Here is a 6,195-nt window from a genome sequence, read left to right on the forward strand (position 1 = left end):
GTGAGGCATCTGGCCTGGGCTTCATGTTCAAAAAGGTTTTTAGATTTTTTTATATCATTTCTAGCAAACAGCTCAGTTCTCTCATATTTGAGTCGTGTGTTAAAAGCATTCAATTTTATTTTATTTTTTAAAATTTTTATTGGCGTACAGTTGATTTACAATGCTGTGTTAGTTTCAGGTGTACAGCAAAGTGATTCAGCTATACAGATACATATATTCATTCTTTTTCAGATTCTTTTCCCACCTAGCTTATTATAGAATATTGAGTAGAGTTCCCTGTGCTATACAGTGGGTCCTTGTTGGTGATCGATTTTATATATAGTAGTGTGTATATTGTCAATCCCGAGCTCCCAGTTTATCCCTCCCACCCATGTTTCTCCTTAGGTAACCACAAGTTTGTTTTTGAAATCTGTGGGTCTGTTTCAGTTTTGTAAATAAGTTCCTTTATATCATTTTTTATTAGATTCTGCATATGAGTGCTATCACATGATGTTTGCCTTTCTCTGTCTTACTTCTGAAAGCATTAAATTTTAAATGTTTAAAATGCATTTTTCTAATCCTGTTTTGACATTTCTTCAGTCTGTAAACTCCCAGGTCCCCTAAGACGTGGCAGTGGCCTGGATGTCTCACGTCCTCTGAAAGGCCCTGCCACGTGCAAGGCACTGCCCCTTTGTGGTCTGAAGGTCACCTTGCCCTGCAGCCCCAATACTGTAAATAGTCCATGCAAGGTCTCAGAGATACCAGGCTTCCGTCTGTGTAATAAACGTGCTTATTTGACAACAAGGGCTAGACCAGACATAAATGGTTTTTAAAGAAAAGTACAAATTAGGTTTTTCTTCAAAACAGAAGGAGTAAGATAGGGCTGGCTCATGATAAAAATGTGAAATGGGCCCAGCTTGGCTTTGATGTTCCCCTACTGCCTTCACCCCACTGGCCTCCCAGGCTACCCCGGAGGCTCAAAGGGACCCCGGGTCACCAAGGAGCCCCCCGCTCAGCGCCTCTGCTCGGCCTGGCTGCCTGAGCGCCACGTTTCTGTTGCGTCTGACCCGTCTCTCTCTTCCACCCTAGAAATTTTCAGAGGTTCCTCCTGGCAAAATCCCCCTTTGGAGAGAAGGTGGGTGAGGGAGACGCGAACAGACCTGCCAGCACCTGCAGGCCGCCTCCTTGCGTACCTGGTGCTGGAATTGGATTGTTTTTCACAACTGCTTTGCTTCTTGGCCTCTCTAGGTCCCCGGAGGTCAAAAGTGACTGACCTCCCAAGGCGTTCCTGCCAGGCAAGTGGGAGAGACACAGCTCCAGCAAAGAAGCCCTGTGAGTGTCGCTTACCTCTTCCAGATGCTGGCGACACATGGTTTTCTGAGGGCTGTGCTAAGCATTCTTCCTATTTATAGAAAGACAGGGGTGATACTAACCGGCAGCAAACTACAGTGAAAGGAGCGACGGCTGCAAATACGTAACTTGGCAGGTATCCGTCCGAGGCACTGAGGATGGGTTTTGGTGTGGCCGCTCAGAGAAGGGGTTCCCCTAAGGACAATGGTCCGGTGCATCACGCATGAGAATCACCCCTGTGGTCCTCATGTTGGAGATGTTTATATATTCTAGGATCTGGGAGCCTTTCTGGCTTTCTCCTTGAACTCAGCGATCCTTTAGGGTAGACTTACTTTACATGAGCAGCCCCTTCCACCAATTACTGTGTCTTTTTAGCAACTGTCCCATTTTCCGGTGGCCCCACCTGTCCTCGGCATTTCTACAGTATTCACCACTCAACAACCTCAAAGCCCAAGTGTGGAATTCTGTTCAACTCAACCCCCAAGGATAACCCTCTCTTCTATAAAACAATCCACATTTCCTACTGGCATGGGTTGACTTTTCCTTTTTGTTTTTTTTTTCCTTTCTAGTTAATCAGTAGAATAACCTAGTTATCTATGTCAGCAATAAAGTGCTTTGGGGAATTCCCTGGCAGTCCAGTGGTTAGGACTCCGTGCTTCCACTGCAGGGGGCCCAGGTTCGATCCCTGGCTGGGGAACTAAGATCCCTCAAGCCGCGTGGTGCAGCCAAAGGGAAAAAAAAAAAAAAGGTAAAAATAAAAAAGGTAAAAACAAGAAAGTGCTTATGTTAATATTTTCTGAATTAGAAGAGAACTATCACTTTTTCCCTCCATGGCCCTTTGACTGTAAGAAATGACTATTGTAAGCATGGACCTAAGGACCTCGCTAGTGCTGTTTCCTCTGATGTCCTCCTGGGGGCCAGGATGGAAGCTGGCTTAATGGTTTCAGCCTCTGCTCCTCACTACCCATTGATAACAATGACGGTGGTGACCAAGGATGGTGGATTTGGGCCCCCAGTGTCCCTGTCTGGTTCCTTTGGCCTCAGGGAGGGGAAGAGGACTTCTTGGTGTGTTCCAGGACCAGCACGGAGGCTAGTGTGGAACAGAGTCAGCAAGAGAGACAGTAAAAAGAAGTGAGGTCAAGAGTCAGTTGGGGGCTGATTCAATTGAACTTTTTTGGCTTTGACTCTGAGCAAGGTGAGGTGCCATTGGAGGGTGTTTTTGTTTTTTTGTGGGGTTTTTTTGCGGTACGCGGGCCTCTCACTGTTGTGGCCTCTCCCGTTGCGGAGCACAGGCTCCGGACGCACAGGCTCAGCGGCCACGGCTCACGGGCCCAGCCGCTCCGCGGCACGTGGGATCTTCCCGGACCGGGGCACGAACCCGTGTCCCCTGCATCGGCAGGCGGATTCTCAACCACTGCGCCACCAGGGAAGCCCAATTGGAGGGTTTTGAGCAGCAGACTGAGGCGATCAGATTTCATCCTAAACAGATCAGTCCTGGCTGCTGGGTTGAGGACAGACTTGGGGAGCAAGGGCCACGGGAAACCGGTTAGGAAGCTCTGACCGTCATCCAGGCAAGAAAGTGATGGTGGTTTCGAGTGGAAACAATGAATGTCATGAGAAAAAGCAGAGAATGGTCTGGATTCCTGCTGTATCTTGAAGGGGGAACCAACAAGCTCTGCTGAGGGACTGGACGCAGGAGAAGAGAGACAGAGGTCAAGGATGAACTGCAGAGTTCTGGAAGGAAGGAGTTGCCACGTGTGGAGATGGGGGAGACTTCAGAGGAGCAGTCGGGGAGTCAGGGTGGAATCAGAACTTTAGTTTGGAATGTACCATGTTTTCCGATTCTCATTACACACCCGCAGGATTTTGGATCAGCATTGGGCTCCTGGAGTCTGGAGGTCGTGGCTGCGGATGTTGATTTGGGAGTTGTCAGTGTATAGATGTGATTGATAAGCTTTGAGGCTGGATGAGATCGCCCAGGGAAGGAGGGTAGGTAACCCAAGTCCTGGGGTCCTCGAACACAAAAAGGGTGGGAGTAGGGGAGGAACCAGCAGGGGAGACTGAGGAGGAAGGAGTGTTGGGTAAAGAAGGTGACAACCAAGAGGCGGTGGCATCCCAAAATCCAAATAGAAAGGAAAAAAGAGTTTCAGAGATCAGGGAGGGACCAGCTCTGTTAACCGATGCTGGTGCGTCAAGCAAAATGGGGGCTTGGAATTGATCATTGGGTTGAGCAACATGGAGCTCATCGGTGACCTTGATGAGGGATGAGCAGGACAAAAGCCAGCTTCAGGGCTGCATTGCTAGACCCAGTGGGCAAGAAAGAGCATCTGCCAGACCCACGCCCATGGCAGCAAAGTGGGTGGACACTGACCCAGCAGCCTTCAGGTCCTGGAAGCCTCATTGGCTCAGACGAGGCCCCTCCCTTCTGCCATAGGTCTCAGCAGGTGCAGCTGCAGGGCCAAGGGGCCTGTCCTCTTGTCTCCAGTGACTGCAGAGAGACAGCCTCCGGGCCATCAGTCTTCGGAGCCATCCAGATCTAGTTCTGGGCCGACTGGGAGCAGCCAGCCTGAGTGACCCATCAGACCTTTCCAAACATTGCGTCCAAACTCGATCACACTACTACCTGTCAAACAGCCTCGTGTTCATATCCAGACGGCTGCATTACCATCAGAGCACATCGGTTGGCTTGATATTGAAAGGCCTTCTGCCTTCAACTAAGTTAAAGGACAATTTGGTGATCAGAGAAAAGGCTCCTTACCAGGGTGCATTTGGGGATCCCAGCCCCCAAAAGTGGATGGTCATGGAGACCCCTATCAATACCTGTTAGGCTTCATGTAACGAACAGTGTCTGAGAGTAAAGCACAGTGGGTAGGGAACCCTGTCTTGGGTCTCTTTCTCAAAAGACCCTAAAACACAAGCCAGCGTGTGATGTGGCCCAGGTTGGCGATTCTCGGATGCTCTGGCTTAATTCAAGATACACTTAGAGCCGCACTGGCCCATACGGTGGCCACTAGCCACATGTTCTAATGCACTGAGGAACTGAATGTTACATCTTACTTAATTCTGACAGTCCCACGTGGCTAGTGGCTACCGAATAGGACGGCAAAGACGTAGAACTTCTCCACCATCACAGACAGTTCTATAGGACAGCATCACGCCATTTTTAACCTTTTAAATTTGATGCGAGGAGGAGACAGGGAGGATGCAGGCAAGGAGTCTTCTGAAATTGTGAGTAAACTTTTGTGTGATGTGAGTTGTTGGGTTTTTTCTTGGAAAAGGTTAATAGCTTTCATCAGATTCTCACAGGATTATGTGACCCCCCAAAAAAAGTGAAGAACCATCAGGACTGGCTGCCTTGGAATGAGCTGCGGCTCCAGGGTTCTTCAGGGGGATGGATCCTTGTCTTTCTCACAGCTCTCTGGATGGGAGCTTGGGGCCCTTGTCAGTTTAGACATTGAAAGGAAACTGGCCGTTTTCCTCTTGGAACTGGAGAAATGGGAGGTAGCAGGTATGTGTATTTATGGAAGCTGCAGGCAGCAAACAGATCTGGGCAGAGTCTCGCTTCTCTGGACTCAAGGTAGGGAAGTTTTCACTCATCCCAACACGAGTGGCTGGGGTGCCCTTGTGCCTGCCGCCTTCGTCAAATCGTGCCCTTGTGTTTGGAGGTTAACTGCCTTTGGGATTCGGCGGAGGTCCAAATCCCAGGCCTGTTGCTTAGAGGCTGTATGATCTTAGATAAGGCCGTGGGACTGAAGCTTCTCTGAGGCTCAGTTTATCACCTGCTAAATGGGCATAATTTATAGATTTCATAGACCTGCTGGGGGATCAAATGGGATCAAGTCTGTCAAACACGTAACAGTGCATAACGTATATAATAAGGACTTGATAAATGGCAGCTAAATAATGTATGTATGTGTATGTATCAAATATCTATCGATCAATCAATTGCTCCAAAGATAGATACCTCCCAAGAATAAGTTGACCTCTCTCTGTCCTCAATTAGGAAAAAGGTGAATTGGATGCATAAGCCACAGGGCAACTTTAGGAGCTGGAAAATAAAAGAACCTTAAAGCTATGTTTAGTTAAAATGCCCAGGCAGCATAGCAAATGAGTAAACGCTTAAAAGTAATTTTCCCCTCTGTACAGCATTTTGACTTCTTACATTTATGTGCTCTTTTTAATCCAGTGGCGATTTCTTCACCAACCCAACAAGTCAAGTTGCGCTTCCTTATTCAGAGGTGGGGCTTTGAAGACCGCTTGCTGACACAAGGGCTTTGCAAGTGCCAGGTAGGCTCCCTGGAACACCCCCGCGTGATACACACAGGTCCCCACCCTGGCCTGTCCACCATCACCCCACCAAATGACTCTCTGATGTGCTAACTGAAAAAAACAAGCACAACCTAAAAGATGAGAGTGTGATTTAATCGGCAGACATTCTGAGGACTTAAGCCCAGGACATAGCCTCTCAGCTCTGAGGGGCTGCCTCGAAGAGGCAAGGGGGAAGCCAAGAGATCTAGGAGTTTTTGCAACAAAGACCAGGTAGTCAGAACATCGAAAGATGACTGTTAAAGAAAACCAGACATCTTAGGTTCAGGAATTTAGCACTTTTCTATGTATGGGAAGATGTAAGAGGCTGGGCTCACTGAAATCATTCCTTTGATATGCACCTCAGCTATCTGGGGCCAGTGTCCTGTGCTTTCTCATCCTGAGGCTCTTCAGGGTGCACGGTTGTGGGGTGACTGCAGTAGTTGACTGCTAGAAGCGGGGGGCCCCTGCTTCCATCCTGAGTTCCCTCAGGGCTCACCATCAGGGTGACTGTAATATGGTGGCTTGATGGCTGCAACATCCTTTGTTTACTGATACGGC

The 6,195-nt window shown here is 48.6% G+C and overlaps 1 long non-coding RNA gene across 1 annotated transcript; it reads left to right on the forward strand.

The window, feature by feature from the left end:
* Positions 1 to 1,237: 1,237 nt before the first annotated feature.
* Positions 1,238 to 3,240, forward strand: LOC136793225 (uncharacterized). The gene is made up of 3 exons (XR_010838228.1): positions 1,238 to 1,311; positions 1,392 to 1,465; positions 3,192 to 3,240. It is a non-coding gene; the product is annotated as an uncharacterized lncRNA (long non-coding RNA).
* The last annotated feature ends 2,955 nt before the right edge of the window (positions 3,241 to 6,195 follow it).

Source organism: Kogia breviceps, chromosome 1 (genome assembly GCF_026419965.1).
Source record: "Kogia breviceps isolate mKogBre1 chromosome 1, mKogBre1 haplotype 1, whole genome shotgun sequence".
NCBI classification, from domain to species: domain Eukaryota; kingdom Metazoa; phylum Chordata; class Mammalia; order Artiodactyla; family Physeteridae; genus Kogia; species Kogia breviceps.